We start from the raw sequence: 20,079 nt of genomic DNA on the forward strand, positions 1-20,079 counted from the left end.
TTTTTTTAAATGAAAGCCACTTTCAAATATATATTTATCTTCAAACAACCTGCCGAGATCTTAATGTCTGTGTTCTTCTATCAGCGCCAGCAGGAGCGCCAGCAGCATCTCACAGAAACAGTTTTCCTGGCAGAGCAGGAGGACAGGTCTGACTAATGCTCAGGGCTTTTTATTTACTTTGAGCTGGCAGAAAGAACTTGATCATTTCTTCTTACAAGTCTAACTTTTCATGTAGCCCCTTCACACATCGGGCTCACAGTGAGTCATCAACGGATCCACCTCATGTGATATAAACTTCACGTGTTTTCTTACTTTTTCTAGTGAAAATGTCATCCACATAATGTGTTAGTGCTGTAACTGAGGCCCGAGTGCCAGAAGCAGCTCAGATTAGGCCCAAACATGTCTGCCATCATGTGAAAAACAACATTTCCACAGGAGAGGTTTGCAAAGCTGCATCTGAACAAACCAAAAGACTCCTGGAACAGACGAGACCACAGTGGAGATGTTCGTCCATCACGCACAGCAGCACATCTGGAAGAAACAAACACATTTATGTGTAATTCATTGTAATCTTACAGCTGTTATGTTATCAGGAACACTGAGTCTGGACCGTGTGTTCAGTCTGGCTGACAGTCACCTTTGTTCTGATATAAGAAACCCTTTAAATGATGATAATAATGATGGTTTGGGGCTGGAGTGTCTGTGATTTGTGTGTTACATCTGTTTCTTTTATGCAACAAAGAATGATAAGAGTACACTGAGCAGGGTGGCACAGTTTGAACACTAAATCGAATCCTTTGTTAGACCAGAACAAAGCACACATCAGTCTGAAACAGGCGGAGCTGTAATTTCACACCATTGTGTACAGTCCATTAGTAGCTGTAAGGATGAGTCATACAGTGGGACAGATTAATTATGACTGTTTCACATAATTAACTTAAAGCAAGAAGAGACCGTCCTGTGATGCAGGCGCCGTAAACGCTCGTGACTCTTTAAGCAATAACATTCTGATAGTTTCTTTTTTCTGTTTTCCTTTTGCAACAATCTGCATCCAAAGATTAAAACGCAGGAGTCAACAGTCAAGTGGCACAATCTGCAGCGATGCACGGGGACAGTATGCAGACACATGTGAGAGGAGAGCTTAGAGGAACAGCATCCGTCTAGTTTTAGACGTGTTACACGCCGACCTGAGGACGGAGCTGTCAGAGTGTCGTCACGGCACTCAGTGATGGGGGTCCGACACAGTTGCTCCTGTGCTGCCTTCAGTTTGTCGTGTCCAGGTTTTATCCTCTATGTATAGAGACAGAGTCGGTAGAGTTCATTTAAACTGGCTGGTCTCCTGGTACAGATCCAGCTTTTAGGTCCACAAACCTTAAGCCTGCTTTATCCACTCCACAACCAGATCTGATGTGTTTGGGACGACTGACACTGTGTCCAAGTTTTAACTGTCGGGCTGCTGTGTGGGGAGTCGTGGCGTCGCGGCCCTGGCCATTGTTGGGTCTGCGCTTAGCAGGCCGGCTGGTTCAGAGACTCATCACCTGTGGACGAAGCAAGACAAACAGCTTAACCAGTTTTCACTTGCTAGCAAGGGAAGCCTGGCCGGGACCAGGCTGCTGGAGCTGAACGCTCCTCACCTGTTTCCCAGCCAACTTTGACTCCCAGTCTTCCTGCAGCCTTTTATTCTGTGACACACAGTTTCACAAACACCAACTGTAAACCCCCCTGTGGTGCATCATACAACTAAGGCACTGAGTGTGTGTGTGTGCGAGCACATGTGGGTGTCTGTATGTGTGCGTGTGGGTGTGTCTCTATATACGTGAATTCCTGCTGGTCATAAAAGTCATCTCCCCTCACCCTGTAAATGGCGTAACACCTCTTTAACGGTCTCGCCATACGCAAACACAGGTGACAATTCACTCTAACAGCCATATTTTGGATTCTGGTCCGTGTGTGTCCTGCGCCTTTAAGAGTCTCTGCAGGTCCTTCCTGGTTGGAGAGCTGGCAGCTGCTGATTGGCTGTTTTAAAAACCCTCTCCAGCAGCAGACCGTCCTCACCCTTACCTGTGATACACTTTCCTGTGTGACTGTGGAAAATCATTACGTTTTGTGTGCAGATACTTTCTCTTGTGAATAAGCGCTGAAGCAGAAGGGATGAACTGCCTGATTCTCTTCCCCTGTTTATTCCTTCTGGGAGTTTGGGGTAGCGTTTGTTTGTTTTTTTGTGTAACACAGGGTGCAGGTAGCGCCTCCCTTATATAACTTGATTGTTATTTTGGCCTTTGTTCACCCCGGAGGAAACGCTTTCAGTTTTCGGGGCAATAAAAGCACCTTTACCTGTAAACTGGTTCCTTTGCATGGCTTTGGGGTCACTTTCCTTCTGACCCGTGTGATGCGGTGCTGTACTCGTAGACTGGGACGTAACATTGGTGAACCTGTGTGCCTGTTCCTGTATTTTCATGCCCGTCGATGGACGAGCGTTCATGTCGGCCGCAGTTTTGTTTTGGATGCTGCCTCCTTGTAACTTCATGGCCTGTGCTTTTTTTCCTGTAATGCTGTTTGGACTGTTATTCAGTGTTTCTGTGTCGCAGAGTCGTTCGGTCCCGCTCTATTCTTAATCGGTGATTTCAGTGAACGCACTGTTTTTAAGGCAGTTTGTGTATGAGCAGTGTCAACACATCACAGTCAGCAGCAAATTTGTTTGCAAACGCACTGATTTCCTCATCTCATTTATTCATTTCCTTCAGATGCCCGTGTTGTTCACAGAGGAAATAATTAGTACGTCGGAAACACAAATTTCTCTGCAAACACTGATTGAAATTATTTGACTTCAGCGTGACACTAACGTCGTTTTCCCCACGTTGTTAAAACTGGAGTCATTTGTCTCAATTAAGTCAGACGGTTCAAAAAGACTGTTTTTAAGCAGAAAGCACATCTTTGTGCAATCATGAACCCATTCTCCACAGCATGCATTATTGATTGTGTATGACTAAACAGTGTGAGTTTAATGAGCTGAACTTTAAGTCGTCCCTGTGGGGAAAACAGCTTAACGGCACTGATAAGAGGCCCGACAGTACGACAAGCTGACAAAATGTCAGCACATCTAAGGTCACAACATCAGGCCTGAATTCTACACTCAAGAGTCAGAAATGACAGCAGAGCTGCTGATAAGGTCACAGGTAACCCAGTTTTTCTCCTCTTGATTTCATTATTTCCTCTCAGTAAACACTTTGTCTGCAGAGCCCTCGCAGAGAATGTGTGTGCGTGCGTGTGTGTGTGTGTGTGTGTGTGTGTGTGTGCGTGTGTGTGTGTGTGTGTGCGTGTGTGTGTGTGTGTGTGCGTGTGCAGAATAATCGTAAGGCCACAGCGGGTCTCTGCCTTTGATGAAAGCAATCAAACTAATGATTACTGCTGCATATAACACACGAGCCTATAATAATGCCAGAGAACATAATCATGTCACTGATCTGCAGCAGGGAAGTGAAGTGCAGCAGACAGTCGGACGTTGGCGGCGGCGCTGTCACAAATGTGACTAGTCTATAGTTTATAGAAATGGGAAATTTAGTGGATTCACACGTTCATGTATTTTCTTAGTGTGGACATGAGCTACGTTGCAGAAATACCAGGTTTTAGTGATGTCTGTTACTAAAATTAAATGTGGGGAAAGACGTATATCCGGAAAAAAACCAACTTTTCCCCTAAAAAGTGAAGAAAAAAGTTAGTTGTGTGGACACAAATCAGCACAGCTGAGGCCACACAGGTGGATACACGAGTGTGCAGATTACAGGTTGTGATTATTATGCCCCGCCCCCAACAGATTTCTGCATAGCTGCAGTTTCAGGTGAAGCTTATTCGTGGTTTTTAGAATAAATATATCCCGTTTGGTGACTGCAGGATGCAAACATCTGAGGAGAGCGCCACCTGAGACATGCTCTTTGTTGTGCCACTGCTCCGCTGCTGTTTTCCGTAAAGCACGCTCACCTGTAGCGGGAGGAGCGCTGCTGCTGACAGATTGTGACTCGCAGCTCCAGGAGTTTCCTCTCTCTCAACACATTCAGTTCCACATCAGCACATTTTCTTCCCTGGATGTCTCACGGTGAGCCGGCGAGTGATGAAATAAACAGAAACGTCCCGTCTGATTTGTAATCTGACTCTGAGCACATTACAGACTTTTTCTGAGGTCGTCTCGAGCTGCTCTGCCCGCTCGAAGCACCTCATTGTTACGAAGAGTCACCTGCTGTAATTAAGTTTTAATTAAGTAATGTGTTGCGGTATGTGCGAATGAGCTGAGTAAACTATAACCACGAGGGGTTAAAGAGCGACCCAGTGTCACAAAGCTCGCAGATGCAGCAGTGAGTCCGTCCCACAGACTCCCACGTTCAAAGTGTTCGGCCTCTGTGGATCATTTCTTCCTTCATAACATGTGTGCTCACCTGTTAAACTGTATCAGGGCTTAAAGTTTACATTATTGGGGGTGTGGCCTCAACAGGTGGCTATAGCTGCTAGCTGTTCTCCTCAGCTAATTGGAGTCCCTGAACTGGACCTCTGGACTGTGTTTGTGCTGTTGGAGCCTCCATATTTCTGTTCTGGGGAGTCCATTCTAGGACTTTATGTGGATGCTACTGAACTCTACACGTTTGTCATTTCTGACTCTAAAAGTCCAGGATGAAGGCAGCAAAAACACTGAAGCTCCAGCATCAGTCGCTGACTATGTTGGTGGCTCTGCCCGTCTTTCGTACAATATATGATCATCAACTTTGTTTAGACCAAAATCAACATATTTCCATGAACCACAGCCTGATGATGTGAAGACGTTTCATCCACCCTGTATGACAGGGCCAACATCGTCGGAGCAAAAATACCAAAACATGACTTTTACTTCAGCTGATGACACCAGGGGTCACTATATTCATGTGCCTGTGTAGGTTCTCGGTCACGCAGGTCATGGTAGAGGTGAAACATCTTCAAACAGCCGTTATCCACACATTGCCAGGAGCATTCCCGATCGACCAAAATTACTCCAAGAGTGCATCGACGACTCATCCGGGAGGTCACAGAAGAACCCAGAACAACATCTGAAGACCTGCAGGCCTCACTCAGCTCAGTTAAGGTCAGAGGTCATGATGCAACAGTGAGACCTCCGTGGGAGAGTTTCAGGAGAAAACCACTGCTGACCAACATGAAGACGACGCAGGCGCATCCTCCAGGGTGTCTGCATCCAAACAACTGGAGCAGTGTCCTCGGTACGTGCGTTGGTTCTTCCTCCGACTTTGATGAAGAGGATGAAGACACAAATGAGATGATCCCACTGGGCAGAAAACTTTTCAGCGCTCGGTCTGTTGGGAGTGTGGGTCCAGAGGCCATTCTTCAATCCTTAATATGACAGTCTTTATCTTCCAAGGTTAAAGCTTTATTAAAGAAATCTGCACAATCTCAGCTGACACGAAGCCATTTAAGTCTTTAGTTCCTAAAAAATCCAATTAAGATTTGATTTATTTAGCGTTTCTGTGTGGCACTCTCTCCTATAATCATGACAACACAGAGAACCGTCCCACGTTAATGACTTAGCAGCGGGATTTTTATATAAATTACACAGTTCATTTCAAAGCTTTCAAAGCTTTTCTTCTTCCCAGTTTTTCAATCAGAGCTTCCATATTCTCTCATTTCCCCTGATTAATTCTACTTCTGATAACCTCAATAGAAGCAATATGCCTCTCAGAGATGCTCAGATAGTCCCATAATGGTGAAGATGAGATGTCAGGGGCATCATTAGTCTAATAAAAAGGCCTTTCATGGGTTTCAAAGGCAGAAAAGAACAAAAGTGTCTGGCTGAAGCCTGAGATTGACGCCCATGGTTTTATGGATTTATCGTGCGCTCGTGTTTTTAATCCAATACAACTGTTTGTATCTGAGACTCGGCAGGGAAGCCTGATCACATATAAGCTACTCCGCACTCCCTGTGCCTCATTAGCTCATCATTAGGAGCTACGCATCGAGCTAAGATGGGAGATTTCAGTATTAGGTGAGAGTGCGGGATAAGAAGTGATGATGATGAAAACCTCGTGGATGTGCTCTTGAGATCTCTTTGATTTTTCCACGTTTAATAGAAGAGCTGGGCTGGATAACAGCACGAAGCACAAAAACTAATGGTGACATTTTGTCGGGGTCTCTGCGTTTTGGTTTGTTGTTGGTTTTTATTGGAGATTATGTAGGAGCAGGACCTGGAACATCCAAACATCCATTCTCGTTTACGTGCCCCACCTTCCCTCCCTCCTTCTTCTCAATTCTTTAACCTCTTCATTTCTATTTAGTACATGGGGATCTGCCCAGGGGCCGTTGCCACCTTTACCTCCTAAAACGCTGTCAAACCTAAAATGAGGATGTGGGCCCAGCTTGTGAAATGTTATCGTAGTGTTGGCAGGTGGAGCCTGAGCTGGCTGCAGAATTTTAAAGGACCTGAAGCAGACTTGTGCTCCCTGATGTCCTCTGACAGCAGATATAAGATCCACGATGACTGCTGAATAAAACACGAGCAGTACACTTTGCCTTCTGATTGTTTCATGTAATTCATTTATTATTATCTCTTTCCCCCACCACAGGCCGTCCTTCCACTCAGCCTGAACGTTGCTCCATCTGGACTTTGTGTGGTGCCAGCTCACCTGCCAACCAGTCGCCTCCGTCAGATCCGACTGCCACCAGCTTCTCTATGCTTCAAACACGTTCCTTTTCCTTTGATTTGGGCTGAAGCAGCCTCATTGTTTATTCACTGAGCTTTTGCTGATCAGAAGCAGCTAACTATTCACCGAGGGAGCACTTTTTCTCTTCTTATCAGCTCTGTTCAAATGCAGCACATCTTTATGGTGTAGCTGTGAGAGCGTCCAAAGAAGGTGGAGTATGTGAGCGGAGATGGTCCAGATTCCAGGTGGTCCAGAGGTGGGGAGAAATCCAAGGGAGACAGGATGAGCAGGTGGGCAGGCCAGGGAGTGAAGTGAGTGTGTAACCTTTGGTTTGCAGGATGACCGGAGAAGTTGAAAGGAACAGGACCAGTGCTGCTGAGAAACCGGGAACAGAAAACAACGTTAACCACGAGACGGGCGAGCGTAAACGTAGAACACAACGAGGCTGAGTTATCGCCAATGGTAGCGTGACGATCTGGCAGCGAGAGGCAGGCAGCGCTGGTTCAAGCATCCTCCAGGTGATGGCCCGGGAATTAGGAACAGGTGGAAACGCCACCCAGAGGACAAATAACGGGAACTCTTCTCACAACCAGGGAAACCATCCAGATGCTCCCACTGTCGGTGGGCTCACAGTGACGCCAAATATTTGAAGGCTTCAGAATAGAATCATTCTCAGTGTGATTGCAGTGTCTCTGCCTGCCAGGGACAACATGAACTTTCAATGAGAGCAGCTGAAACCTCCTCCTGCCCTCTGCATCATTGTGTCAGCTAGTAGCTAATGTCTAACCTTGTTAGCGGCTAACAGCTAAACCCTGTAAAACTTTATTGGAACACCGGGGAGAACAGCCACGCTGATTGTTTTATTGGAGCTCAGGGTTTGTTTGAATGTAGCAGCTGAGGTAGAGTTTGGACCTGGAAACTGATGAAAACATATTAAAGGAAGCATATTTATGGAAAACCGTGACGATGTTTCAGCATTCGGTGCATGCGGTGATGAGAAAACGTAATAAAAATAAACACGTAGCAGAAAAAGTGAACGGCAGCTCATTCCTTTAACGTTTTCTAAAATGTTTATCACATTTATGTTTTTCATTTACTGACATTTACTTTAGTTTAATGGCTCTTTTCTCCTCATTAACATGTTAACATCACACGTTCTTCTGCTGACAGGATGATCTTTTTCTTCTGCAGCCAACCCGAGGGAACACTCGGAGAAAGCAAAAGGTATTTCATGTTCATGTGCTCATATTTTGCTGCGAGGCACATCGTTCCTGACATCAAAGCTGTTCCACATGAATAAAAGATCCTTTTCCCCTCGTGAATCGCCTTTGATCAAATATTTGGGGACATTCTCGCCAAGTTCCCACTACGACACTTTGTCTCTAAGAAGATCTGCAGCAGTATCATAAAAAGCTGATAACACAATAAAGCTTCCAAGAAAACCACAATTACATTTGTCTGACTTTGTGGTTCAGAAATGTTTGTGATAAACAAAAAAGTTTTTTCCAAAAGTAATTAAGCTTTTCCTTCATGAAGTAATGAACTCTGATAATATGTACACACTACATGCAAGTGTTTGTGTTGCAGTCAGTCAAATGTTATCACCTTTCCTGCAGGTTTCTAAATATAATAAGAGCAAAAATATGAAATGAAACAACAATTAAAAAATGTTCGCATAAAATGTCTGAGTGGGTTCGTAGTCGTGCAGGTCATGGTAATCTAAGGCGCTTGGAGAGAAAAGTCGTTTACATAAAGGGATTTAAAAAAACAAATATGTTTATCATAAAACCAACAGCAACACAGAGCAAGAAGAAAAACATGGCGAAGACTGAACACGACACATTTAAAGGGCGACTTCCTGATTTCCTATTCCGTATGCCGCATCGGAGGGTTTTCAACCATGATCCGGCTTTTTAAGGTCGTGCCACAGCGTCTCAGTCGGATTCAGGTCAGGAGTCTGACTTCATTTTGTTTTGCTTTAGCATTCAGAGGCGAACTTGCTGCTGCTGTTCTCCTTCAGGATGTTTTGGTAGACGGAAAAATTCATGGTTTCATTTTCCACTGCAAGTCTTCAGGTCCTGAAGCAGCAGCGCAGACCATCACACCACCGACGTGTCCGACTGCTGCTCTCTTTATGAAACACTGTTAGTTTGATGTAACCTCAAACGTTCCAGAAAGTTCAGCTCTTGTCTCGTCAGTCCACAGAATATTTTCCAGTTGGGCTTCATCCAGGTGTTTGTTGGCAGACGACCCTTCGTGATCTTGTTGACTTGGTTTCTCAGCTGGTTCTTTAGATCATGACGGCATGTGCTGCTGGTTCAGTGTTTTCTGATTTAGCAGTCTGGCAGAAATGGGTTTAATTACAGTTAATTCATGATTTACTAAGGTGAGCAAGGACCTTTCCATGTAGGTCGAGCCAGGTTTGGATAGCTTTTTGTCTTTTAAAACTGTGTTTTGTATTTTCTTGGTTATTTTGCAGAATCTGAATTTAACAATCATGTCCTTTTGCAACAATTTACACTTTTATTCTGGCTTTAAATTATAATTTGCAAATTTTAGCTGGTCAAATCCACAAAAAGCAGAAAACACAACCGTCCGGAAAAAAAAATCTTCTGAAACTCACAGCAGAAATGATTATGTGACTCATCTCCTCCCTGCTGATGCACTGCACCTAATCTCAGTTCCCCCCACCTGCCAATTTAACCCCTGTTATCAATATTACAATAAAATCCATAATATAAAGGCACAAACCCTCTTTCTTGTTCGTCAGTGTCTCCTTAAACATTTATTTCTGTACAAAGGCAGCCGTGGTCTCATCATAATTTCCATATCAGAAGCAGCATGTGCAAGCCAATTTTAAAAGGTCAGAGCAGGAGGTGAATCCTATATGAAAGCTCACGCTCCGAGGTTAAAACAGCACGGCTTGTCATTATTTCCATCCAAGGACAAAACATCTTTATTCCTGATCATTATCCACAAGCCTAATGCGCCATCATTCCTCAGTGAGGAAGGAGCTTAGCTCAAACACAGATTTTCTGGAGAGGTTTCCAATTAAATGGGAACAAAATGAACTAAAACAGACAAACAAATGAATGTTATTTTCTAAAAAGTTTATTTTTTCCTCCAGAAAGTTTAAATGTGCACTTGAAGAATAGCATCGTTACTGTCTTTCTCATCTCTAGCGTAAAAATGAAACCCATTCGCTCCGTCCTTTGAGACGTGCAGTGCTGCAGGAGTTTGGCCAGAACCTGCTAACTGTGCCCGTTCCCTCCCTTAGTTTATATATCAAGAGAGGGAATTGAGGTCGGGGCACCTGTGATGTTTTGATGGTTAGATATAAAAAATGTGAGCATGAAGAAGACTTCAGTGCACTCGTGTTTTCATTTATAAAGAACTATCTGAGCTGTCAAGGTCCTGAGTTGGAGTTTGAGCTAAAACTCACCAGAAGTCGGATCAAAAGGACATACTGGCTTTCAAGTAACTCTCAGAAACTTTCAACTGTGACGTCTCAATGTTGAAAGTGCTGAAACTATAAGTTAGAGGAAAACCTCACAACACAGTCTATTCCTAGGAACACCTGTTTTTTATTAACGGGGGTCTTACTCGTGCTTTTCACCGGGACTCTCTCTACTGTCCAACAGGGGGCGACTCCTCAGGTCGTTAAAAGTCCTTCAGAAAACGAGCCCTGTGCTCACCTGACCTCAGATCAGTTTATGGTCTGAGCCGCTGGTTTCACATCTTAGTCTCTAAAACCTGATTCTTATTTTCTAAAGTGTGATCTGATAAATCAAAGTTCTTCAAATGCATTCTCATCCTAAAGCATCACATGTCACTGTCAGATGCCTCCTGCACCTCGCTGGTACGCACGACGTGTCCATAGGCATGGGTGCGATGCACTGGCTGCAGCAGCGCTAATAATGGTCCCATTTTAGAGGCGTACAAACGCAGCACAGAGATGCTGGATGGCAGACGGGACTTATCTTATTCAGCCAGGTGACCGCCATCCTTGTACCCTGGTTCATTAAAGGACCGTAGCTTGGGTTCAAGTCCAGCCCCATCTCACCAAGGCTGTGACCGCCACCAAAACCAATTAAAAAAAGACCGTTTTCAGGATGTACGTCTTTACGTTAATGGAGCTTTGACACCAAACATGAAGCAAAGCTCTCTTATTGGCTGTGGGTGCTCGCCCCTTCCTTCTAATGCTGGACTTGAGACCAGGCAACAACAAAGTTCAAGTTGAAGTTTGTCTCGTCTGCTCGGACTGATATGGTCATTACACAAAGCAGCAAATATTGACAGAGATTAATGAGGCTCATCAATAATTCCTCAGTCTGGACAGTTTAATTTGGAGCTGAAATGTTGACTTTGACAGGCGGCCTGAACGTCTGACAGCTGCGTGGAGCTCCGGCATGAAATAAAGAAAGATTATTCCAAACTGTGAATCAGGCAGAGCCACAATACAGGAGTCCACGGATAAAAGGTGAAGCTGGTGATGATGATCAGAATCTGTCTGTATGAAACTGTTTGTTTTTACCCTTTATTCAAATTCAGCACAGTTTGTCAGGAGACATTGTCTTGCTTGAAGCTGCTTACATCATGTAGCTTTGGTGTCAGGCCTCAGTAATGTTTACATCCTGTCACAGATTAGGTCGCCTTATGATTCCACACTCATCCAATCGTCTTGTTTTAGCTGAAACACTGACAGCTTTAAACACGTGTGGCCACTGAGCGTTGAAGCTAAGCAACATTTCTAATGAGAATCAGCTCAGCGCGGCGATCCAGGCAGCGTAACAGCCTTGGAGGTGGACTTGGATCCTGGGACTGAAAGGTGTGCTGGGTGGTGAAAATCAGCCCAGAACTTTACTGCCAAGAAAGCATCAGCCCAGAGGAGAGAAGCCGTGCCAGCCTCTCTGCAAAGTGATAAAGAAAGATCTGCTGCTGCATCACCAGATGAGAGCAGCCTCTGTCCTCAGGCGCAGACCCCTGATCTGCACAGCGCGGCTGAGCGTACCGTGAACTAATGATGGCAAAGAGTTCACAACCTAGCTCAGTACCAGAAAGAGAAGTTTACCCTTTGAGACATGTTTGAAAATATCGCTATCTTTATAACTTTAAGCTTTGTCTGGTAGCAGCCTACCAGACAAAGCTTAAAGTTATAAAGAAAGCGACATTTTCAAAATCTTCCTTAAATGTTGTGCAAACACTTGGGTAATGCTTGCAAATGGTCAGGCTAGCACAAAGCCTCTGAAGTCTCCAACTTTAACTAGCAAAGCAAAAGCTGTCCTTCAAACAGTGAAATGTGCAAAAGAGATGAATCCACAGTGTCTTATATACGAAGCTTCAGGACGGTTTGTCAGGTTGAGAAATCCTCCGTTTCCCACAAACATCCACCTGACAAACTCTCCACTGCAGCGCTCTCAGCTGAATCCTCCAATCCGGTTGTTCAGTGATGACACGACGAATCCTACTTCCGGGTCTAAAGTAGTCTGCGTTTAATATGGCTTTTGTGTTGTTAACATGTTTAATGTTTTGTATTTTCTTCTATTTGATCTCAAAAAGCTCCTAAAACAGTCAGTGATCCCTGTTGACCTCCCTCGGCTTTTATTACCGCTAATCATTTATTTAAGCTCAGTTTTTAAAACCTTAGGATGTAACTACAGCCCAGCCCATGCAGCAGTATATGAATGACTAACCTCGTATTGTGGATGGATTATCTCAGTTGTTCTCCTGGCTGAAGTTTGGTCCTTTTACAGCATCCTGCCATGCGATTACATTTGTTCCTGACCACCGAGAACACTCACATTAACTTTTATCCAGTGGAAAAAAGTTAGCTTGTTTATATTATGCTAACATAGCTGTGTCGCTAGCGATCACCTAGCACATCATTATATACCAGCTAGCCCAACTTCAGTAACCCTACAAACATCACTGCTGTTTAGTTTTCTGTCTTCATTTATGTTGGAAGTGATAGCAGAGCTGTACGTTTTAATTTGTTTCCAAAACCCCGCAGTCAGGACATGCTATATTGTATTTAGATAGAAGCTAGCGAGCTAACTCCCTGCTAACGTCTAACTCCGTTAAATGTCATAAATTCCGTTTTCATGGATGCCTGGATGTTAAACTCAGTTGTTACACCTGGTAGAGCAGAGCGCTGATCATTTTATTAAAGATGAAAGACTTTAGACAGTTTTTAACTCTCAGTAATGCCATAGTGATCGTTTGATATATGGACCTGCAGCGGAGTTTAGACCCAGACACGGCTAGTGACGTCAGACTGAACAACCGGATAACTCCAGCTTTGTGTCTTTTTCATTGTAGCTGAAGTCAAACTGCGTCTCTTCTCAGCTTAATACGAAACGTGTAATATTTTCTCTGATGCCAAGCTACATTGTAGCCACAGCCACCCTGGGGCGCACTGACAGAGGCGAGGCTGCCGGACACTGGCGCCACCAAGCCCTCTGACCACCACCAGTAGGCAACGGGTGAAGTGTCTTGCCCAAGGGCACAACGATTGAGACTGTCTAAGCAAGGGCTCGAACCGGCAACCTTCCGATTACAAGGCGAACTCCCAACTCTTGAGCCACGACGAGGAAAACGGGTGAAGCTCCTGGACGGAAGAGATGATGGTGAGAGGCAAACACAGAGAGGTGGGGAGAGAAAGAAAATGTCAGGATCACACAGGACGACAGACAGATTTGGTTCCTGTAAACTGGATGTTCTTCTCACAGGTAATTCTTAGATCTCAAACCTGTGGGTGCAGATCCTGCTCTGTCACACCTGTTGATCTGCTGTGTGTGTGTGTAAGTTCCTGTCTAGCTATCTTTGTGAGGACCGAAATCTGCATTCTACTATACTTATGAGAACCAACAGTCACTTGTGAGGACACAAGGTCACAAGTTTGAAGCCTTTTTGAGGCTCAAAATGTGGTTTTAGTGTCAGGGTTACAATTAGATTATGGTCAGGGTTAGGGAAAGCATTATGCCAATGAAGGTCCTCGCTAAGATAGTTGAACGGGGTTGTGTGTGTGTGTGTGTGTGTGTGTGTGTGTGTGTGTGTGTGTGTGTGTGTGTGTGTGTGTGTGTGTGTATTTGAGGCAGGATGCGCCTTCGACAGTTCGTGTCACCTCTGCCAAATTTAAAATCTCACCTCTGTCTCACTTCTCCTCCAATTCAATTATTATAAATGCTCCTGGTCACATGATCCCCGGTCATAACCTCACCTCCATCACTTCCTGGAATCCTGAAACCAAAGCTGTCTCTCTGCCAGCTCGCTGCTCTGGAGCCGAACGGCTCTCCCTTTGCCCTGCTCGTCCCCAGCAGGTGTTTCTGATCCACCAATCAGCAAGCGTGCTTTTAACTGTAATTGGTGTTATTCGTGAGCCCGGGAAGGCCGATGACATTCAAAAGTGCAGAGATGAAGGTCACCTCCAGCAAACATCTGCATTTCAGATTAGCAGCACAGAGATAAGCAGCGATATGTTATTGAATGTTCTCCTGTATAATCCGACTGAAGCTCAGCGAGAACAAACTAGCCACACGCTTCCTGTTTGCACCGGCTTTTGTAATTTGATGTATTTGTTTCTTTATCGTTCAGTACAGGAAAAGCTGTTTGAGGCGTTCATTCAAATATCTGATGCAGACAATCTGCGTGTCTTGTTTACGTGCTGCTCGGTGCAGAAAAAACTCTCCAATTTTCTGCCTAAATTCAAAGCAGGTAGATAATAACAGGAGCTGAGGGGAGAAGGCAAAATGGGAAGTAATTGGAGCGGCTGAGCTTCCGTTTATTGGGAAATTTGGAACAGATAGCAGCTGCTCTTTCAGCACTGGGCTTTTTAACAACTACAGTTTCACAATAATGACAATCAGACCGGCCTCGAGTGACAGCGTGAAATATTTGGACTTCTAACCGAACACCGAGCAGCACCGTCTGAGCCTGAGAACTGAAGCCCCTCCCCCTGACATGCTCCAGTGTGACCTTTAGATAACAGAGCACGAACTGCGTCCACCTGTGGATCCAACCCACGGCCGACAGCCTCTGCAGCGGTTACTGCTCTCTGCTGAGGTAGGTTTTTAGGGACCCTTCTCCAAATATCTGTGCTTGCAGTTTACCAAAGAGTCGATCAGAGGACATTATGATGAGCTCACAGGGACACACACACCTGCCCGTTTACTGCAAACACGCACCTGTAAGAATATGTTGTTTCAGATTAAACACACAAATTCAAACCCACACAACAAGTAATGATTTTCCTGTAAATCTGGTGACCTCTGACAAATGCACACCAAAAGGTCCATTAAAAAGGGAGCTATAACTAAACTTTTTTTTTTTGCACATTTGAAATAATAAAAAAAAACCATTTTGATCATTCCCTTTCAAAATAAAATAAACATTTTACTGACCCACACACATTTAAAAGGACAATACTCACATCTGCTGTAAGAGCCCAAAGAAAACAGTGACAGTGGAGGTGAAGACAGTGAAGGCTGGGTCGGACTCACAGCGTCAGAGATTTGAAGAGAGGAAGAACGTCTCCTTGAAAAGCCTCGGGCGTGAGCAGGTCCATTTCCTGCTCCTCGGTCAGCGCTTTGAAAGACGTCAGGAAGGTGACCGCGTCGTGCCCTTCGCTGATTAGTAATCAACTTGTGGAAATCAGGCAAAAACAATCACATTTCCTGGCTTACACTTTTATCCAGTGTTTCCAACCATCTTCTGCTTGCTGCTAATTTATTCAAAGCCCTCCGAGTGTTTATTGGCTCTTCTGTTTGATCAACCAATCAGAAATCATTTGTGAGTTCAGCTCTTTCACTTTGTGTTTAAACGCCCGGGCAGAGTCATCCTGCAGCCCGGCGCCAGTCTGCACACACAGGACTGTGCTCTGATTCGACCCTCATGCTGATCAGCGATCCTCTGAAGATCACCTGATCCCATTTTCTCCATTTCCTGGTCCCAAAATCAAAGACGTGCCAATGGCTGCAACCTTGTTCTCTGGTGGAGACTTTTAATGTTGCCTGGATGTTCTTCTTGCATGAGGGAAAGTTTGTGTACAGCAGTTGTTTAAAGCTATAATGCCATGTGTGCAAAAGCAGAAACTCCGACACAGCCCAGAATGGCATGGTGCTGCAGCTCAGAGGTCCTGAGTTCTTTGGATTTGGATTCAGGAGACAGTTGTGCTGCAATAGGTCCAGGCTGCTGGGGATTCCCATGATGCACTGAGGGTTCGCCTGAATACGTGCAGGTCGACTGAACCTTTGTTTGTGCAGTCTCCTGTCCCTGTGTGGTCCTGCAGGTACTCCAGAGTAAACATCGGTGATGACTCCAACCCAAATCGTTCTCCAACGTCTTGGCTAAGAGTGAACATAGAAATAGTCTCTTTCCAAGACAGACGATTATTTTCTCCTACGACGACTTGGCGCTCAGGGGGTTAACTTATCCCTGCGATGGGCTGATTACCTGTGCGCCTGACGACAGATGGCTTTGGCTGCAGCTTTAGTGCTTTCTGTATATTCAGTTTGTGGGAGAGGACATAAAAGCCTCGTCTGAGTACCGATGAGAGTCTGCATTAAGTCATGTTTGTGGCATTAAGGCCAGCCAGCATTCTCAGCCTCTCTGAGCCAGACAGCGTGGAAATCGCTGGGGTGGTTCTCTTTGACCTGCAGGAGTTTCAGAAGACTCTTGTGATGTGTTTTCTTACCATGAAGCAATAAATTGAAATGAAATGAAAGCAAGTTCACGGTGTCTCTAAACATCTTAACTGCAAAGAGGGAGAGAATCCTTCAGGCAGCCGTCACGGGCGGCGAGCTCCGCTCTCAGCCACTGCGAGTCTGCGACTGATGGACCGCAAGCACAAATGCTGCTTGTATATGCTGCAGTATAACAGACGTATGAGTAAAGGGCTGCAGTGATTGGAAGGTTCATCTGCAAACACGAGCAGTGTAAACGGTGGGATTCATTTTCAGGTGATGGATGGATATTTAGTTAATGTGGTGCTGCACGTTACACAGTTATGTGTCGTCACAAAGTACGTGATTGTCATGCAAATGAGCAACTGCAGAAGGGAGAAACTTGTTTAAACTTTTTGGGGGCCTGGTCGTGGGCCTGGTGGTCTCGTACAGGGGCAGCCATTGTTTCCATCTGTTGCATAGATTTGAACTGAACTCAGCAAACGTGCACAGACGTGTTTTATTGATGATTAAATGGACTCGGGAATGTCTTACCTGCTTGTCTGTGTGAGAGCCTGCCTAAGGACGCGCGGCGCTTGGAGAAGCACGGCCTCCTGAGACGAGTCGTGACCTCACTCCAAGCATCGGCCGTCCCATGCGCAGCAGAACTACCACACGGCTCGTTTTTGACGCTCTGTAGGTCAAACATCCCCAGCAGGAGCTGAGCGTCACCCCACTGACCCCAGATCAAAGCGGAGCTCTGAGTCATACTCTGAAGATGTCCTGAAGAAGCACCTCCACCTCTTAAGTTTCAGCTTTTCTGTTTTGGTTTGGAAGAGTCAGATCAGGTCAGGCTGCGCATCAGAATTACGAAGCGGCAGCCGGAGCGCCTTCATCATCATTTTGATTTGCTTTTATTTTGGATCGTTATTTTCACAGAAACTCTGGAGAATGAAGAGTGAGTCAGAAAAACACCAGCAGAGGTTTTTCAGTCCCAAACATGCTGTAATTCTAGCTTTCAGCAAAGAAACTGCTGGTGGGGTGTGACCATCATCACAATGTGTTCAAAGTGCAGCTGAAATGTGTTTTATGTCTTTACAAAGCTGATGAATCTGTCTGTTGCTCATGACCCCAGCTGTGGGGACGATGCAGGTAGAGTACGACACATGCAGATAATAAGCAGGGTTGAGGTGAGGGATTAGGGTCAGGGGGTAAGGAAAGCTTCAGCGAGTGCTAAGCTACAGCTCAGGGCTGCTTCCAGTCAAATGTAAAGAGTTTGAAGTCTCTGCCTCGGCTTTCATAGGGTTAGGGGTTAGAGCAGGAGGATGAACACGAAGCCGTTGATTTATTGGGTAAAATATGTTTGTATCACCACCTGGACCACAAACTGGGCCATGACCGAAACAATGAGACTGAGTGTACAAGGCATGAGACTGAGCTTCCTCTGAAGGATGCTTGGGCTCACCCTGAGAGATGAGGACTAGGAGGCAACTGGAGAGGTTCAGCATCTCACCAGGAGGCTTCCTATGTGAGGTGTTTTACTTGGGTCCTACTGAGAGGAGGTCCTGGGGCAGAAACGCTGCAGAGATTGTCTCTTTTCACAACCGAGTCGGCCGCTGCTGGCCACTAGAAGGAATGTAGGTTTGGCTCAATAGATGTCCGATGGTTCAGTCCCACTGGAGTAAAAGTAGGACAGCAGCCTTCATGTGACTGGGAGAAATCAGCGGTTGCTGGGACTGCATTTGCTGACCGACTGTGCACAGTTGGGATGATCAGCTGGTTTCCTAGACTCTGAGCGTGCAACTGGGCGACTGTTTCTTTCACAGCTGGCAGGAGGCAAATAACTGTGTGCATGTTGTCTGCAATGCATGGCTTTGCAGTAGAGGACCGGATTCAGCTGGTTGCAAACTGCTTATATGCCATGGTAAAGTAAGTTTACCGCATCCGTGCCATTTTGTAATTGTCTCTATTTGAGAAACAAATTCTGTTTTAGATCTTTGAGGTTCTGGCTGGACTCAATTTTTGTGAATGCTGATGGTGATTCATTGGTCACAGATTGTCTGTAATTGATAACTTCACCTAATTTGATCTCCCATTGACTCTCTTATCACAGTTTTTATGTACAGAAGTTGCTTTGATGTGGCTCAACCCTCATTCCCGTCTTCAAAGCAGCCGTTTCAAACACAACGAGATCACAACTGTATTGCACACGCTTGCAACATATCTGGTTTCCCTAACCGCTGTTTGTGACTGCAGTGTAAAGAAAGCATCTGGTCTCTGAGTGTCCTCTCCTACATTTCTAAAAGCTGCTTGTGTGTGAGAGTGATGCATGTTTTTCACTGCTCAGTATCAAAAGCAACCTTTCTACTTCACAGCGAGCTGTTGGACTTGGTTCAGCCGACTCTCTGACGTAAAAAGGAACCTGTATGTCTTAAGTGATATGAAAGCCTCTTTATGCAGCACAGACACGGGCCTGAGATGCTGCTTCACAGTTTCTAAACCTTTCTTCTTTATCTTCAAAGCGGCTCTGGCACATTCAGCAACAGCTGGTTCTTGACGTCTTGTGTATTATGTGTTGCATAATCTGAGCTCGTCTCCCAGAGTGCTGACACAGTTGCAGAGGCAGACGTGTGCAACATCATCATGCAATGCATTCATCCGCTCTCAGCTTCCAGTTAGCAAGATGAGAAATTACTCCTGCAGGTGGCTTCAGCGCAAGGAGGGTTTTTGTAACGCTGCAGCCAGTTCGCCACAGCCTCCCTCCGACTATCTGTCTGCCTGCTGTCGAGTTGCCAGGTTGGAGCCCAGCCTGTGGGTATGGCGAGCTGCTGCCGTATTAGATGAATGGCCCACGACTGCTGTCAGGCTGCCAGCTCAGAGCCGAGCCAGGCAGCTGGACCTGTAGAAACCTTTGTGCATCTTCTCCCTCGGGGCTGTTTGCATTTCTCATGACAACTGGAGGCGGCATGCTGTGAGTCTCCTTCAGCCACCGATACAGGCAGCAGGAGCTTCACACTGCAAACTTAGAGGGAAATCCAAGTGTTTGATCTTTTCAGCAGTGTCAGATGTTTGTTAATCCTTTATTAGTTTTGGAGCACTGAACGTGCAAAGGCACACACCATATAGAATTATTCATGCACATTAATCACACTTTTGATGGGATAAAAAATGCAAATATACTTTATGAGCCTTGCATTTTTTATTTAGCTATTTAAGCTTTATTTCTCCAGGATAATAGAAAATATTCAGTTTTCAGAGCGTCCAGGCCAAGACAGATGGAGGTAGAATCAAGGGTGGTGCACAGAATATTAACACACAGAAACACAGAGGACAGAAAATACTTACAGACGTACGATGAACCAGCCAACATATATGAGCCTCAGGAATGAGCTCAGGAACCGTGAAACATCTGAGGTCATCGTCGCCTCGGGGTAGAAGCGAGCAGGATGAAGTAACAGCCGCAGATGATTTAAGACGATTTTAGATTCAGTCCAAAACGGCCGAAGATTTAGTTGTTTTTAGCTGGTTTCAGCAGGGAAGAGCTGCTCATTTCAATGCTCTTTTTCTCATTCAATATGAACTTCTGGGACATCTGACCCAAGTTAACACATGGACTGGACACACACACACCCACAACCACCTACACACACACACAATGGACAACTGTACCCTCAAACACACAATAATAACATGGACTGAACCACCACTCACAACCACCAGCACTTTATATACCTCTTAACTGCACT

This window comes from Astatotilapia calliptera, chromosome 7, assembly GCF_964374335.1.
Source record: "Astatotilapia calliptera chromosome 7, fAstCal68.1, whole genome shotgun sequence".
NCBI lineage: Eukaryota > Metazoa > Chordata > Actinopteri > Cichliformes > Cichlidae > Astatotilapia > Astatotilapia calliptera.